Here is an 18,494-nt window from a genome sequence, read left to right on the forward strand (position 1 = left end):
TGGATAGTTTCCTCAAATTCCTTGAGAAATTTATTGTTTCTCAAGTAAGTTCGAGAAGTATTTTTGGAACAATGACAACGGTTTCATCACCACGTGCCCTATTGATTCACGTATTTAACATTCAGCAAATGTTTAGAAATTACTTCTCATGCATTAGACACTGCTTTTTGGAGTTAGGTTACAGCAGTAAAAAACAACCAGGAAACAGATAAACAGGTGTAAAAACCATGCTTTCACCTTGCAAACAAAATTAAGACTATACAGAAATATTTTAAAGTAGCTAAAGATACTTTTGGTATAAGGTAATAACTTTTTTTTAAAAAGTTGTTATTTGAGAGAGAGAGAGCAAGCACGAGAGTTGGGAGGGGGAGAGGGAGAGGGAGAAGCAGACTCCCCACTCAGCAGGGAGCCTGACGGCGGGGCTTGAGCCCGGGACCTCGAGATCATGACTTGAGCCAAAGGGAGAAACTTAAGTGACTGAGCCACCCAGGTGCCCCAGAAGGTAATAACTTAAACAGGAAAATGTAATGTCACATGTGAAAAATCCTAAGTTCAGGCAGTTGGAGGGCTGGTTGATCAAGAGGCTCACCAATATTATGAACTCAGGTTGTTTGATCTTCTTTCTGCTGCTGTTAACATATCTGCTTCTCCTCAGATTAACTCTCTTCAACCAAAATGTCTTTAACAGTTTTAGGTGTCATGTTTAGACACAGGACAATATACAGCCAAAGAGCCATTTCTTAGTTTTATTGATAACATTGAACAAATCTTTACTGATGTCTCTCAGTAAGCCTATGTCTAGCCCAAATAGCCTTAGGTGACTATTCCAAAACAAATCACTGGCAAGCACCACATTGATTACTTAGAGCCTTAGAGTATTCAGTACACAATCAGTGGATGGCCCTAACTCTCCTTGAAGCCAATTGCTGTTTCCATGTTTCCATAGGAAACTGGAAGGGGACTACCAGTGTGAGAGCAGAGTTCGTAGCAACATGACAGTTGTAGGAATAAAGACAGTAAAAAGCAGTCACAATCTGCCCAATGGAGATAATCATGATGTCAGTGTACAGACTTTTTTTCTTTTTGCATACACTGGCACACAAAATATATATATTTCTTTTAACCAAATTTAGTTAAATTAAGTTTTAACCAAAATTGGATCATAATATGACTTGGTAGCTAATGTTATTCTGTTAGTGAATACAGATTTCCTCATCATTTTAATGGTGCTATATTTTTATTATGAGCTGTATCATGATTTAATAAATTTCCTTTTCTTGAACATTTTAAATACTTGGAAAATGCTTTAATGAACAATTTGTTAAAACATCTTTGCACATTTTCTGATTTTTTTTTTCTGGGGGTAAAGTCATAGGAATAAAACTGCCAAATTCTAGACTAGCAGGGTTCCTTCAGAAAGATTATATCTAGCTGTGTGTGGATGCACTTACCTTCTTTCCCAACCTATTCGACTAGATGTTGCTGACATGTTTGCTGATTTGTGAGGCAATTATAGCTTAGCAATTAAAAGCATTGGTTTTATGGTTACACCTACCTGAGCTTTTACCCAAACTCCATTACTTACCAATTGTATGACTTCGGGAAGTCATATAACTTCTCTGAGCTGGTTTTATCTGTGTAGTTGGAGGTGGGGGAGATGTTCATATTTGATTAGTATTGATAGTTGGGAAGATTAATGGTCATAATGTTTTTAGTTCCTTATTCTAGGACCTGGTACATAATAAAGTCACAATATTTGAGATGTGCTTTTTAACTTTGTTATAGAATAAAATCTTTTAATTTTGAGTTAATTATTTTTATTTTCTTATTTTTTTCTCTCAGCAAATCCCATAGCTGGGCTGAGAAAAGAGATGCATTGAGCCTTGTAATACCTGAAGACAAGGAAGACTTGGGAAAGCTAGTGGATGTGTACAAGGTGCTGAAGCGTCTAAATCAAGGTGGGTCATTAGCAGAGAGCTTTGTCCTTCAGGACCCATCCATTGGTGAGCTGAGCTGTGTGTGTCTGTGTGTGTGCATGTCTGTACATGTGCACACTTGGGTGTTCACATGTGTACATGAGCTTTCCCTTATATTTCTGAATCTCTTTCTGGGCTTGTGAGGGTATTTAAGAATGTATTCCTTGAAACTTTATTAGATCTCACAAAGAAAATTATCAAGACCTGGAGGATTTTTTAGAGACTGGTATTTGATATATTTTCATTTCTTTAATGTTTCTTGGTCTCTTTAAGTTTCCTATTTTTTCTTGTACCAGCTTTTGTCATTTTGTATTTTCTACTTTTTGAAATTTATTAGCCTGTACCTGTTCTTGTATTTATCTATTTATTTATGATAATAAATATCATTAGAATTATTGATTATTTTAATTCTTTTAAAAAATTTTATTGATTGATTTGGAGAGAGAGAGGGTGCATGGATGAGTGGGAGGAGGGGCAGAGGCAGAGGGAGAGAAAGAATCTCAAGCAGACACCACACTGAGTGCAGAGCCCAATGTAGGGCTCGATCTCACAACCCTGAAATCATGACCTGAGCTGAAATCAAGAGTCAGACACCTGACAGAGTGACCCAGGCGTCCTGATTATTTTCATTAACTTGCTGCTGATTTATATTTTTTACTTGGCCATTTTGACTGTTTAAAAAAACGTTCTTAAAGAATCAGCTCTTGGTTTTACTTTTTCTCTGTTCTTTATTTTATTGTTGTAAAATATACAAAACATAGTATTTATCGTTTTAACCATTTGTGAATGTATAATGCAGTGGCATTAAATACACTCACAAGATAGTTGTGTACGCATTACTACTCTCTATTCCAAAACTTTTTTAAAGATCATCTTCAGCATAAACTATATAACAATTAAACAGGGGTGTCTGAGTGGCTCAGTTGGTTAAGCATCTGCCTTCAGCTCAGGTCCTGTGGGATTGAGCCCTGCATGGGGCTCCTTGCTCAGTAGGGAGTCTGCTTCTCCCTCTCCCTCTGTGCTCTCTGTCTTAAATAAATAAACAAAATCTTAAGGAAAGAAAACAGTAAGGATGGTAAATTTTATGTTATTTGTATTTTACCACAACTAAAAATTAAAAAAAAAAATGTATGTAACTGGCCTAAGGATACATACATAAACCATAGTACAGAAAGCCCAGAAATAAAACTTTACATATGTGGTCAATTGATTTTCAACAAGAAAGCTATGATTGTTCAACGAGGAAAGGATAATCTTAAGAATGAATGCTGTTGGGGTGGCTGCTGGCTCAGTCAGTGGAGTATGTGACTCTTGATCTTTTCTAAAGCAAGGGTCCAATTTCATTCTTTTGTGTGGGATATCCAGTTTTCCCTGCAGCATTCATTCTTTTTTTTTTTTTTTTTTTTTTTCAATTTTATTAAGAAATCTCTACACCCAGTTTGGGGCTCAAACTCACAACTCCAAGATCAAGAGGAATTGGATTTGCTGGATCATTTGGTAATTCCCTTCTTAATTTTTGAGTACTGCCGTTCTCTTTTTCATGTTTTACATTCCCTCCACAGTGCATAAGAGTTTCAGTTCTTCTAAATCCTTGTCAACATGTTATTTTTTTTAAAAAGGTTAATTTATTTATTTGAGAGAAAGAAAGAGAAAGAGTGTGTGTGCTCGAGTGTGTAGGGGGTGGGGGAGGGACAAAGTTAGAGGGAGAGAGAAAATCTCAAGCACACTCCCTGCTGAGCTCACAGAGCTGACGAGATACTTGATCTCATGATCCTGAGGTCATGACCTGAGCAGAAATCAAGAGTCCCATGCTCAACTGACAATGCTACCCAGGTGCCCTAACACTAGATATTTTTTGTTTTTGTCTTTGATAGCAGCCATCCTAGTGGGTATGAAGTGGTATCTCCTTGTGGTTTTGAATTGCATTTCCCTAACGATTAGTGTTGTTCAACATCTTTTTCAAGTGCTTATTGGCTGTTTGTATATCTTCTTTGGGGAAATGTCTTTTCAAGTGCTTTGCCCATTTTTTGATCATTTTTTTGCTAATGCTGGTCAGTCATATTGCTTTAATTACAGTAGTTGCTTTGTAGTATGTTTTCAAGGCAGTAAGTGTAAATACTCCCACTTTATTCTTCTTTTCAAGATTGTTTCGGCTATTCATGATCCCTTGCAATTCCAGAGGAATCTGAGGTTCAGCTTTTCCATTTCTGCAAAAAGGATTTTAGGAATTTTGGTAGAGATTGTATTGAATCTTCAGATTATTTTGGGTAGTATTGACATATGAACAATAAGTCTTCCCATCCATCAACATGGGATGTCTTTCCATTTATTTGGGCGCCTTTTATATTTCTTTACACAGTGCTTTGTAGGTTTTAGTGTACAAGTCTTTAACCTCCTTGGTTATATTTATTCTTAAGCTTTTAATTCTTTTAGATGCTATTATAAAGGGAATTCCTTGCTTTCTTTCTCTCTTTCATTTCTTTCTTTCTTCAGGTTTACAAATGAGGCAATTTATTAACCCAGCATTTGTTCTAATGCTTCTTGTTGGCAGCTGCCACCTTTCTAGTGATTCTGTCCAGATCTCTCTGTCCCTGAAGTGTGAGTTTTCAGCCCCCATCTTGGTCCTTTTCCACCATTTTCAGCCCCTCTAGGGCGTGGAGGACCCTGCAGGCCACGCTCTTGGACTCTCTACTGAAGTGGCTGGGCATGACCCCATTTCTCTGATGTCCCGCATAGATCTTGGTCATGGAGCCGACCCCAGCGCCACCCGGGAGGTACAGATGCCGTGCTGTGGAAGCAGCTTGCATGTAGAACCAGTTCTCATCGTAGGGAGCAGGCTGTTTATGCTTGGCCAGCCTGACAAGTGTCCACCCATTCAGGGACTTTCAGCTTCCCAGACTTCTTGAGGAAGGCTGACAGAGCTCTGAGAAACACCTGTTGGTTCACGTCTTTTATAGGAACCCCAGACTTCGTGTGGCCTCTGCGCTGCCAGCCAAGGGAAAGGGGGGGAACTGCTTCTTAATATACTTTTCAGATTGTTCCTTAGTGGTATTTGGAAACACAATAGCTTTTTATGTGTTTATCTTGTACCAAACAACTTTGCTGATAGTTTATTAGCATGATTAGTTCTCTCCTAGATTTTTTTAGGGTCTGTATAGGATCATGTCATCGGTTGATTGTTTTACTTCCTCCTTTCCAATTTAGATGCATTTTACTTCTTTTAGTTGTCTAATGGCTGTGGCTAGAACTTGCAGTACAGTGTTGAATAGTAGTGGTGAAAATGGGTGTACTTCTCCTGTTTTGGATCTTAAGGGGAAAGCTTTCAGTCTTTCACCAATAAATATGATGTTAGTTGTGGGTTTTCCCTAAATACCCTTTATGATATTAAGGAGTTTTGCCTGTATTCTTAGTTTTATGAGAGGGTTTTTTTTTTTTAATAAAGGGTGCTAGATTATGTCTAATGATTTTTCTGCATCATTTGAGATGATTGTGTGTTTTTTCCCCTTTGTTGTATTAACGTGATATATTATAAAGATCAGCTTTCTTGTGGTAAGCCACCATTGCATTTATGGAATAAATAACGCTTTAATGTGAATGATCTTTTTGATATGCTGTTGGATTTGGTTTTCTAATATCTTGTTGAAGATTTTTGTATCAATATTCACAAGGGATATTGGTCTTTAATTTTCTTCTTGTAAGGTCTTTATCTAGCTTTGGTATCAGGGTAAAGCTTGCTTCATAAAATGACTTAGGAAGTGTTCCCTTCGCTTCAATTTTTCAGAAGAGTTTAAGAAGGATTGGTATTGGGGCGCCTGGGTGGCTCAGTCGCTAAGCATCTGCCTTTGGCTCAGGGCGTGATCCCAGCGTTCTGGGATCAAGGCCCGCATCAGGCTCCTCCGCTGGGAGCCTCCTTCTTCCTCTCCCCCTCCCCCTGCTCCTGTTGCTTCTTCCTCTCCCACTCCCCCTGCTAGTGTTCCCTCTCTCGCTAACTGTCTCTCTCTGTGAAATAAATAAATAAAATCTTTAAAAAAAAAAAAAAAAAGAAGGATCGGTATTCATTCTTAAATATTTGGTGAGATTCACTAGTGAAGTTTTTGGTCTAGGACTTTGCTATGTTCAGAGGTTTTTTGTTTTGTTTTGTTTTGTTTTGTTTGTTTGTTTTTTTCAAAATTTTGGATTTTTATTTTTTATTTTTTATTTATTTTTTTTTATAATGATTTTTTATTATATTATGTTAGTCACCATACAGTACATCCCCGGTTTTCGATGTAAGGCTCGATGATTCATTAGTTGTGTATAACACCCAGTGCACCATGCAATATGTGCCCTCCTTACTACCCATCACCGGCCTATCCCATTCCCCCACCCCCCTCCCCTCTGTAGCCCTCAGTTTGTTTCTCATAGTCCATAGTCTCTCATGTTTCATTCCCCCTTCTGATTACCCCCCCTTTCTTTATCCCTTTCTTCCCCTACTGATCATTCTAGTTCTTATGTTCCATAGATGAGAGAAATCATATGATAGTTGTCTTTCTCTGCTTGACTTATTTCACTTAGCATTATCTCCTCCAGTGCCGTCCATGTTGTAGCAAATGTTGAGAACTCGTTCTTTCTGATTGCTGAGTAATATTCCATTGTATCTATGGACCACAACTTCTTAATCCAGTCATCTGTTACAGGGCATCTCGGCTCCTTCCACGATTTAGCTATTGTGGACATTGCTGCTATGAACATTGGGGTGCATATGGCCCTTCTCTTCACTACGTCTGTATCTTTGGGGTAAACACCCAGTAGGGCAATGGCTGGATCATAGGGTAGCTCAATTTTTAACTTTTTAAGGGACCTCCACACTGTTTTCCAGAGTGGCTGTACCAACTTGCATTCCCACCAACAATGTAGGAGGGATCCCCTTTCTCCACATCCTCTCCAACAATTGTTGTTTCTTGCCTTGTCTATTTTTGCCATTCTAACTGGCGTAAGGAGGTATCTCAGTGTGGTTTTGATTTGAATTTCCTTGATGGCTAATGATTTTGAACATTTTTTCATGTGTCTGTTAGCCATTTGTATGTCTTCATTGGAAAAGTGTCTGTTCATTTCTTCTGCCCATTTTTTGATTTATTTGTTTCTCGTGTATTGAGTTTGAGAAGTTCTTTGTAGATATTGGATACCAGTCCTTTATCTGTAGTGTCATTTGCAGATATCTTCTCCCATTCCGTGGGCTGCCTCTTAGTTTTTCTGACTGTTTCCTTGGCTGTGCAGAAACTTTTAATCTTGATGAAGTCCCATAAATTCATTTTATCTTTTGTTTCTCTTGCCTTTGGGGATGTGTCATGAAAAAGGTTGCTTTGGCCGATGTCGTAGAGGTTGCTGCCTATGTTCTCCTCTAGAATTTTGATGGATTCCTGTCTCACATCGAGGTCTTTCATCCATTTGGAGTTTATTTTTGTGTATGGTGTGAGATAGTGGTCAAGTTTCATTCTTTTGCATGTAGCTGTCCAATTTTCCCAGCACCATTTATTGAAGAGACTGTCTTTTTCCCACCGGATGTTTTTTCCTGCTTTATCAAATATTAGTTGCCCAAAGAGCTGAGGGTCCATTTCTGGGCTCTCTATTCTGTTCCATTGGTCTATGTGTCTGTTTTTGTGCCAGTACCATGCTGTCTTTGTGATCACAGCTTTGTAGTACAGCTCGAAATCCGGCATTGTGATGCCCCCAGCTTTGTTTTTCCTTTTCAACAGTTCCTTGGAGATTCGGGGTCTTTTCTGGTTCCATACAAATTTAAGGACTATTTGTTCCAGTTCTTTGAAAAACGTCCTCGGTATTTTGATCGGGATAGCATTGAAAGTGTAGATTGCTCTGGGTAGCATGGACATTTTAACTATGTTAATTCTTCCGATCCATGAGCATGAAGTATCTTTCCATCTTTTTATGTCTTCCTCAATGTCTTTTAAGAGTGATTTATAGTTTCTAGAATAAAGGTCCTTTACGTCTCTGGTTAAGTTAATTCCAAGGTAACGTATGGTTTTTGGTGCTATTGTAAATGGGATGGATTCCCTAATTTCTCTTTCTTTGTTCTCGTTATTCGTGTACAGAAATGCAACTGATTTCTGAGCATTGATTTTGTATCCCGCCACGTTACTGAATTGCTCTATAACTTCTAATAGTTTGGGAGTGGCTTCTTTTGGGTTTTTCATATAGAGTATCATGTCATCTGTGAAGAGAGACATTTTGACTTCTTCTTTGCCGATTTGAATACCTTTGATCCCTTTTTGTTGTCTGACTGCTGTTGCAAGGACTTCTAGTACTATGTTGAATAATAGTGGCGAGAGTGGGCATCCTTGTCGTGTTCCTGATCTTAAGGGAAAGGCTTCCAGCTTTTCCCCATTGAGAATAATATTTGCAGTAGGCTTTTCATAGATGGCTTTTATGAGATTGAGAAATGTACCTTCTATTCCTACACTCTGAAGGGTTTTAATCAGGAAAGGATGCTGTATTTTGTCAAATGCTTTTTCGGCATCGATTGAGAGGATCATATGGTTCTTGAGTCTTTTCTTGTTGATATGATGTATCACGCTGATTGATTTGCGAATATTGAACCACGCTTGCATCCCAGGTATGAATCCCACTTGATCGTGGTGGATAATCCTTTTAATGAACTGTTGGATTCTATTAGCAAGTATCTTGTTGAGGATTTTGGCGTCCATATTCATTAGGGAAATCGGTCTGTAATTCTCCTTTTTGAGGGGGTCTTTGCCTGGTTTGGGGATCAAGGTAATATTGGCCTCATAGAATGAGTTTGGTGGCTTTCCTTCTGTTTCTATTTTTTGAAATAGCTTTAGGAGAATAGGTATTATTTCTTCTTTGAATGTTTGGTAGAATTCCCCAGGAAAACCGTCCGAGCCTGGAGTTTTGTTATTTAAAGGTTGTTTATCACTGATTCAATTTCTTCATAATTAATTGGCCTGTTTAAGGAATCAATTTCTTCCAGTTTCAATCTTGGTAGTTTATAGGTTTCCAGGAAGGATTCCATCTCTTCCAGATTGCTTAGTTTATTGGCATATAGCTGTTGATAAAAATTTCTAATAATCCTTCCAATTTCAATGGTGTTCGTCGTGACCTCTCCTTTTTCATTCATAATTTTAATAATCTGGGTCCTTTCTCTTTTCTTTTGGATAAGTCTTGCCAGTGGTCTGTCAATTTTATTGATTCTCTCCAAGAACCAGCTTCTAGTCCTGTTGATCTGCTCTACTGTACTTCTGGTTTCTGCTTGATTGATTTCAGCTTTAATTTTGGTCAACTGCTTCCTCGTGCGTGGATTAGGCCTGTCCCTCTGTTGCTGTTCCAGCTTCTTGAGGTGAGAATATAAAAACTGCATTTTAGATTTTTCTATTCTTTTGAGTGAGGCTTGGATGGCTATGTATTTCCCCCTTAGGACCGCCTTTGCAGTATCCCATAGGTTTTGGACTGTTGTATTTTCATTTTCATTGGTCTCCATAAATTGTTTAATTTGATTTTTGATTTCCTGGTTTATCGAGTCATTCCTGAGCAGGATGGTTCTTAGTCTCCAAGTGTTTGAGTTTCTTCCACATTTTTCCTTGTGGTTGAGTTCCAATTTCAGAGCGTTGTGGTCTGAGAATATGCAGGGGATAATTTCAATCTTTTGGTATCGGCTGAGACCTGTTTTGTGTCCCAGAACATGGTCTATTCTTGAAAATGTTCCATGGGCATTAGAATAGAATGAGTATTCTTTGGTTCTGGGGTGTAGTGTTCTATATATATCTAAGAGGTCCAACTCGTCGAGTATGGCATTCAAAGCCTTGGATTCTTTGCTTAGTTTTTGCCAGGGTGTTCTATTTCTGAGAGTGGAGTGTTGAGGTCCCCTACTATTAATGTATTTTTATTTATATGTCTCTTTATTCTGGTTAAGAGTTGGCTTGTGTATCTTGCTGCTCCCCTGTTGGGGGCATATATATTTATAATTGTCATATCCACTTGTTGAATACTTCCTTTAAGAATAATATAGTGCCCTTCTGCGTCTCTAACTATAGTCTGTAGTTTAAAATCCAATTTATCTGATATGAGAATTGCTACCCCAGCTTTCTTTTGAGGTCCATTTGCGTGAAAGATGGTACTCCATCCCCTTACTCTCAGTCTGAATGCATCTTTGGGTTCGAAATGAGTCTCTTGTAGACAGCAAATGGATGGGTCATTTCTTTTTATCCAATCTGCAACCCTGTGGCGTTTGAAACCAGAATTTAAACCATTAATGTTCAGGCTGAGTACTGAGAGATATGCTTTTAATTCTGCCATGTTGTCAGTAAAGTCTTTGTTTGTATTGGCTGTGACTTTCTGTTTTGTATCACTCTTGGGGCCTTTTTACTTTTATAGAACCCCCCGTAATACCTCCTGTAGGGCTGGTTTCATGGTTACGAAATTGGCTAGTGACTGTCGATTCTGAAATGTCTTTATTTCTCCATCAATTCTGAATGACAGCCTTGCTGGATAAAGGATCCTTGGCTGCATGTTTTTCTCTGAAAGAGCTTTAAAAATGCTCCCCCAACCCTTTCTCTCATTCCAGGTCTGTGTAGACAGGTCTGACGTAATTCTGATGCCTTTGCCTTGGTACGTGAGAAATTTCTTTGCCCTGGCAGCTTTCAATACTGTATCCTTGGATCTCATATTTGCGAAATGCACTATGACGTGACGTGGTGTAGGTCTGTCATGGTTGAGCTTGGGAGGGGTCCTCTCTGCCTCTTGGACACGAATTTTTGTTTCCCTTCCTAGATTAGGGATGTTTTCAGCTACAATTTGTTCAAATATCTCTTCTAGACCTCTGTTTTTCTCCACCCCCTCGGGGATGCCGATGATTCTAACATTGGATCGTTTCGTTGAGTCAGTAATCTCCCGTAGCCAACGTTCGTGGGCGTGGATTTTTTTAAGACCATCTTCTATTTTTATTTTTTCCTCTATTAACCCATCCTCCAATTCACTAACCCTTTCCTTTGCTTCCGTGACCCTGGCCATCAGAGCCTCTAGTTTTGCCTGCATTTGGCTCACAGAATTTTTAATTTCTGTCAAATTCGCTCTCATTTCCGCCCTTAGGGATTCTATATTCTCAGTAACATTTTCCTGAATACTTTTTTCAAGTCTACTCATTATCTTGACCATTGTTACTCTGAATTCCATTTCTGATAATTTGGTTACATCCATATCCGTTACTTCTGTGGCAGAGGCCACTGACTCACTGTCTTTTCTTTGCTGGGGGGGGGCTTCTCCTTCTTGTCATTCTGATGAAGAGAGGTTGCGGGGTTGTCCAGAGCCCAAAATTATTGACTGGGTCCCAGGCCGTGCCCCTTGTTTTATAGGGATCTTAGAGATGTGGGCTTCTTCTTTAAAGATTTTATTTATTTACGTATCTGACAGAGGGAGACAGACAGTCAGCAAGAACAGAACAGAAGCAGGGGAGTGAGAGAGGAAGAAGCAGGCTCCCAGCAGAGGAGCCCGATGAGGGACTCCTTTCCGGAACGCCGGGATCACGCCCTAAGCCGAAGACAGGTGCTCAATGACTGCGCCACCCAGGCACCTCGGGTTGTGGGCTTCTTGATTTTCAGCCTGCCTTCTGTGTTCTGGGGGAGGGGCCTGCCGCACCGATACTCAGGCAACCCTGTTTGGTTAGAGTCTCCGTGTCCCCTGCGAGGGAGGATGGGGATGGGCACTCTCTGAGCCGGTATTTCCAGGCTTTTGTTCTCTGGCGGCTTTCCCTGGCGGCCGGCTATGCCTCTTCTGAGGGTCAGAGCAGCAGAGGCTGCATTGTCACAGAACAGAGGGATTGCGGCCCGTTCTCCACTGATGTTCTGGCCACTTTAACTCTGTTACTGTTGGTGCTGCTCAACCCTGCAGCGTCCCGGGATGTGCGCACCAACCTGGTGTCCCTGCCCTCACTTCCAGGGCCGGCGCGTCTCTGTCCTTTGTGTTTCTAATGCCGCCAGCCACCGGCCGCCCCGCGCGCTCCCGGGTCTCCCGGTCTCAGTCTATGCCCGGTGAGCACACCTCGATTCCGGAGTTTCGGGAGAAGCCTGGTGTCGCGCGCACCCGGTTCAGGGTCTCAGTCTGCTGTTTCGCGGGTGTCGACCGCGAGTCCGCCCGCTCCCTCGTGCAGGTGGCCCGCCAGCCGCCAGCCGCCCCGCGCACGCTCCGGGAGCTCCCGGTCTCAGTCTGGATCCCGTGAGCACACCGGGATTCCGGTGTTCCGGGAGATGCCTGGTGGCGCGCGTTCACGGCTCACCGGTCTCAGTCCGCTCTCTCGCGGGTGCCCTCTGTGAGTCCGCCTGCTCCCCCGTGCAGGTGGCTGCTGCTTCCCGGCGCCCAAACGCGGCGGCTCCCTCCCCCTTCCGTTTATCTTCCGATATCTGTGCACGGTTTACAGCTCCCCTCTTCGTACCTCAATACTCAGCGCTGGAGATGTTCATTTGTAGAGATCCAGATGCATCATCCTGCGTCTCAGGCTGATTCCGTGGTTATTTAGGCTGGTCTGGTACCTATCCAGCTCGACTCGGGGGACCGGCTGAAAAAGGGGTCCCCTACTCCTCCGCCATCTTAACTCCCTCCCGTTTAGAGGTTTTTGATTACTGCTTCTTGATTACTGCTTCAATCTTTGTATTTGTTATGTCTGTTGAAATTTTCTATTTCTTCTTGCATCAGTTTAGGTAACTTGTGTGTTCCAAGGAATTTGACCCTTTATTGTAAGTTATCTAACTTGTTGGTGTACGGTTGTTCATAGAATTCCCTTATGCTCCTTTTTATCTCTGAAGGTTGGTACTAATGTTCCTACATTATTTTCTGATTTTGGTTATTTGCATCCCGTCTCTTAGTCTTTTATTTTCTTTGTTAGCCTAGCTGCAAATTTGTCAGTTTTGTTAATCTTTTCAAGGAACCAACTTTTGTTTTTATTGATTTTCTGTTCCCTCTTTTGCTTATTTCTAGTCTAACCTTTATTTCCCTTCTGCTGCTGCTGTCATTTGGTTTAGTTTGTTCTTCTTTTTCTCGTTCCTTGAAGTTGTAAATAAGGTTGTCGATTTGAGATCTTTCTTTTCTCATGTAAGCATTTATAGCTGCAAGTTTCCCTCTTGCCACGGCTTTCATTGCATCTTAGAAGTTTTGTTATATTGTGTTTTCATTTTCATTCATCTCTGTTTTCTACTTTAACTTCTGATTTCTTCTTTCACCAATTGGTTGTTTAAAGAGTGTGTTGTTAATTTCTCCATATTTATGAATTATCCAGTTTGCCTTGTGTTACTGATTTCTAACTTTATCTTTTTCTAGTCACAGCAGATATTTTGTTATGATAACTGTCTTATAAAATCTGTTGTGACATATGATCTGTCCTGGAGAATGTCTCATGTAAACTTGAGAAGAATGTTGGCTTGAGAAGAGTATTCTGCTATTGTTGGAAGGATTGTTCTGTACATGTCTCTTAGGTCTAGTTGGCTAATTTTGTTATTCAAGTTCTCTATTTCCTTATTCATCTTCTTTGGTTGATTTATCCATTATTGAAAATAGGATATTGGAGTCTCCAGCTATTTTTGTAGAACTTCTGTTTTTCCCTTCTTTTTTGTCAATTGTTACTTCATATATTTTGAGGATCTGTTATTAGTTGTGTAAATGTTTATAATTGTGTTATCTTCTTGATGTATTAAACCTTTAATAGATACATAATGTCCTTCTTAGTCTGCTCTAACTTTTATGGATTTAAAGTCTGTTTTTTTCTGTTTGTTCAAATCTGCTTTTAAACCCCTCTAGTAAATTAAAAAAAATTTATTTTTATTTTTATTATTTATTTATTTATTTGACAGAGAGAGACAGCCAGAGAGAGAGGGAAAACAAGCAGGGGGAGTAGGAGAGGAAGAAGCAGGCTCCCAGCGGAGGAGCCTGATGCGGGGCTTGATCCCATAATGCCGGGATCATGCCCTGAGCCGAAGGCAGACGCTTAACGACTGAGCCACCCAGCCCCCCCCCCAGTAAATTTTTAAAAATTTCAGTTATTGTACTTTTCAACTTCATAATTTCTTTTGAGCTCATTTTTGTAACATTTTGCTATTTATTGCCATTCTCATTTTGTTCATACATCATTTCCTGTCTTTGTTTATGTCTTCATTTGGCACTTTGAACATCTTAAAGAGAATTTTAAGTCTTTTTCTTGTGGGCCTGACATCTGGGTTTCTTTGGATACAGTATGTGTTGATTTTGGTCTTTGGAATGGGCCATACTTTCATATTTCTTTGTATGCCTTTGTTTTCCTTTTTAAAAACTGAATATATGAATTTTATAATGTGGTAGTTCTGGAGATAAGATTCTCTCTCTTCCCCAGGGTTTGAATATCTTGTTGTTGTTATTATAGGGTGTCCTGTGCTCAGGAGCAGCTGGAGATGAAAGTTTAAGGTTTTCTTATAGTCTTTTCTGAGTCTGTGTCTGTCCCTGGACGTGCACATTGACTTTCTAAATTCCATCAAATATGCAGTTGTTTTTGAATGTCTATAAAAATAGATGTGCTGCTTCTTTAAATCTCCTGGGCATTGCTTTAGCTTGCGGGGATTAGAACAATGCTAGCCAGCCCCTGTATCTCCATGATCAGAAACAGGAATCTTCATTCAGAACTGAGAGTCTTGATATTTGGAGGATAAGGTCTTTATTACCCACTCTGGCTTCAGCCATGCCAGAAATGTGGGTTGCCTTAGGGATGGGATCTGCAACTCTACAGAGGTCTATAATCAAATGATATTAATTGCAGTTTACCAGCCAAGCTTTCCCCTGGAAGTTGCAAACTTTCAATAGTCACTTCAGACAACTTGTGGCAGTGCAGTTATTGTCTAGAAAGATAGATTCCTGGCTTTTCCTACTTCAGTATCTTACCTTTTACTCCAGGCTCTGTTATTTTTATTCCTTTTTTTCCCCCTCTCTCTTCTTTATGCCAGGTAATCTCATTTGAGCTGCCTTCAAGTTCATTGATTCTTTTTTATGCCAGTTCAAATCTGCTGGTGGGCCCTTCTAGTGAATTTTATATTCCAGTTCTTTTTTTTTTTTTCAATTCCATAGTTTCTATTTGGTTCTTTTTTATACTTTCACTTTCTTTATTGATATTCCCTCCTTGGTGAAGTATTATTCTTGTTTATTTCTTTAACATTTTAGACATGGTTGCCTTTAATTCTTTGAAAATACTTATTATAATAGCTGGTTTAAAGTCTTATTAACTAAGTCCAGTGTGTAGGCTTCCAAGAGTCATACTTTCCTGTTTCTTTGCATTTTTTTATTGTTAGGGTGTGAAAATTGCACATTTTAAATAATATAGTATGAGAACTCTGGAAATCAGATTCCCCTTTGCCCCCTCCCAGGGATTGTTGTTGTTTGTACTGTTTGTTTAGTGACTTTCACGCTGTAAACCTTCAATGTATGTATTCTTTTTCTCATGTGGCCACTTGATGGTCTCTGCTTGGCTAACCTGATGGTCAGTTAATTATTGGACCGAGATTTCCAAAAATATCTGGAACCAAACGTCCCTCAGCCTTTGCTGAGGGACCCTGTGTGGGTGTCCGGGCACACCTTCAATACTCTGGCAGACAGTCTACAATTCTGCCTTAACTTTCACGTCTTGCCTGCACAGAGTCAAGGACAGTGGGACTTGAGAGATTAGGGCCTTCTTAGGTCTTTCTTGGTAATGTGCCCAGCACTGTACATGTGTATGGCATTTTTAAGTCCTAGTCTACGTTTGAGTTCTTCAAAGCTCCCTGTGAACATCTTGCATTCCGCAGTTTTTCCTTTATGATAAGGGTTCTGATGAAAAAAGAGAAAAATATGCTGGATGGATAATGTAAGGAGAGAGTTGGAAACTCTAAGAAAGTTTCAAACAAATGCTAGAAATAAAAATACTGTAACAGAAATGAAGAATAGCTTTGAAGGGCTCATCAGTATACTGGGAAGGGATGAGGAAAGAAGCAGTGAGCTTCAAAGTTGTGTTAACAGAAACTTCCCAAACTGAAGAGAAAATTAATGTAAAAAACAGAACAGAATATCCAAGAATTGTGGGGAAATTACAAAAGGTATAACATATGCATAATGAGAATAGCAGAGAGAGAAAAACGAGTAGAAGAAATATTTGAGGTAATAATGGTTTAGAATTTTCCAAAATTAATGTCAGATATCAAACAAGATCCAACAAGCTCAGAGAACACCAAGCAGGAAAAATAACAAAAATTCTACACTTAGGCATATCATATTGAAACTGCACAAAAAAAGAAAGAAAGAAAGAAAGAAAGAAAGAAAGAAAGAAAGAAAGAAAGAAAAAAAAAACACCTATGGGGAATAAGGACAAAAATTACATCAGACTTCTGTTCAGAATTATGTAATCAAGAAGAGAGTGACATATTTAAAGTGTTGAAAGAAAAAAACCTACCAATCTAGAATTCTGTATCCAGTGAAATTACCCTTCAGAAGTAAGACAAGGTAAAGACTTCCCTCAGACAATTCCCTAAGGGAATTAATTGTTGCTGGCAGACCTACTTTGCAAGAATGTTAAAAGAAGTTCTTTATGGAGAAGGAAAATGATACGGGTCAGAAATTTGGATCTGTATAAAGAAAGGAAGAGTCTTTGAGAAATTTATAGTCTTAAAGTACTATGACTTCCATATTGCATGGTGCACTGGGTGTTATACGCAAATAATGAATCATGAAACACTACATCAGAAACTAAGGATATACTGTATGGTGACTAACATAACAATAAAAATTATTATTAAAAAAAGGAGAAGAAAGATCTAAAATTAATCCAAGCTTCTACCCTAGGAAACTAGAAAGAAAGAAGAGCAAATTAAGTCAAAAGATAGGAGAAAAAAAATAATAAAAATCAGAGCAGACATCAGTGAAATTGAAGAAAACATTAGAGAAAATCAACAAGGCCAAAAGCTGGTTATTTGGAAAGGTGAATTAAATTGATAAACCTCTAGCCAGTCAATCAATAAAAAAGAAGATACAAATTACTAATATCAGAAATGAAAGAAGGGCCATCACTGGCGATCCCCTGAGCATTAAAAGGATAATGAAGGGATGTTATGAAAACACAAATTTGATAACATAGATGAAATGCATCAATTCTTTGACTCAATCTACCAAAAACCATACAAGGAGAAATAGATCATTTTAATAGGCCTTATATATATTAAGAAAATTGAATTAGCAGTTAACCTTCTAAAACAGAAAGCACCAGGCCCAGATGGGTTTACTGTGAATTCTACCAAACTTTTGAAAAAGAAATACCAATTCTCTACAATATTTTCCAGAATACAGTCAGAGGAAACACTTCCTAACTTATTTTGTGAGGCCAGCATTACTATAATACCAAAACCAGAAAAAGGCATTACAAGAAAGGAAAACTGTAAACCAGTATTTCTCATGAACATGGATACAAAAATGTTCAGCACATAAATATTAGCAAATTGAATTCAACAATGTAAAAAAATATGGGGCGCCTGGGTGGCACAGCGGTTGAGCGTCTGCCTTCGGCTCAGGGCGTGATACCAGCGTTATGGGATCGAGCCCCACATCAGGCTCCTCCGCTATGAGCCTGCTTCTTCCTTTCCCTCTCCCCTGCTGTGTTCCCTCTCTCGCTGGCTGTCTCTCTATCACATAAATAAATAAAATCTTTAAAAAAAAAAACTCTTTGGGTTAAGATGGCGGAGGAATAGGGGACCCCTTTTTCAGCCGGTCCCCTGAGTCGAGCTGGATAGGTACCAGACCAGCCTATATAACCATGGAATCAGCCTGAGACGCAGGATGATGCATCTGGATCTCTACAAATGAACATCTCCAGCGCTGAGTATTGAGGTACCAAGAGGGGAGCTGTAAACCGTGCACGGATATCGGAAGATAAACGGAAGGGGGAGGGAGCCGCCGCGTTTGGGCGCCGGGAAGCGGCAGCCACCTGCACGGGGGAGCGGGCAGACACACAGAGGGCACCCACGAGAGAGCGGACTGAGACCGGTGAGCCGTGAACGCGCGCCACCAGGCATCTCCCGGAACACCGGAATCCCGGTGTGCTCACGGGATCCAGACTGAGACCGGGAACTCCCGGAGCGCGCGCGGGGCGGCTGGCGGCTGGCGGGCCACCTGCACGGGGGAGCGGGCGGACTCGCGGTCGGCACCCGCGAAACAGCAGACTGAGACCCTGAACCGGGTGCGCGCGCCACCAGGCTTCTCACGAAACTCCGGAATCGAGGTGTGCTCACCGGGCATAGACTGAGACCGGGAGACCCGGGAGCGCGTGGGGCGGCCGGTGGCTGGCGGCATTAGAAACACAAAGGACAGAGACGCAGCCGGTGGCTGGCGGCATTAGAAACACAAAGGACAGAGACGCGCCGGCCCTGGAAGTGAGGGCAGGGTCGCCGAGTTGGTGCGCACATCCCGGGACGGCCGCAGGGTTGAGCAGCACCAACAGTAACAGAGTTAAAGTGGCCAGAACATCAGTGGAGAACG

General features: G+C 40.4%; 1 protein-coding gene and 1 pseudogene across 10 annotated transcripts in view; one reads left to right on the plus strand and one right to left on the minus strand.

The window, feature by feature from the left end:
* LOC148110129 (interleukin-3-like) overlaps positions 1–18,494 on the plus strand; it is a 194,441-nt gene that overhangs the window by 42,069 nt on the left and 133,878 nt on the right. For all 10 annotated transcript variants that reach the window (XR_015724578.1, XR_015724579.1, XM_087862309.1 and 7 more), the window contains one exon: positions 1,843–1,958. The gene's annotated coding sequence lies outside the window, so the exon portion shown is untranslated. The remainder of the gene's footprint in view (positions 1–1,842; positions 1,959–18,494) is intronic.
* On the minus strand, positions 4,473–5,096 carry LOC148110130 (small ribosomal subunit protein eS19 pseudogene; annotated as a pseudogene).

Source organism: Ursus americanus, chromosome 5 (genome assembly GCF_024610735.1).
Source record: "Ursus americanus isolate L20-20 chromosome 5, mUrsAme1.1.p, whole genome shotgun sequence".
NCBI classification, from domain to species: domain Eukaryota; kingdom Metazoa; phylum Chordata; class Mammalia; order Carnivora; family Ursidae; genus Ursus; species Ursus americanus.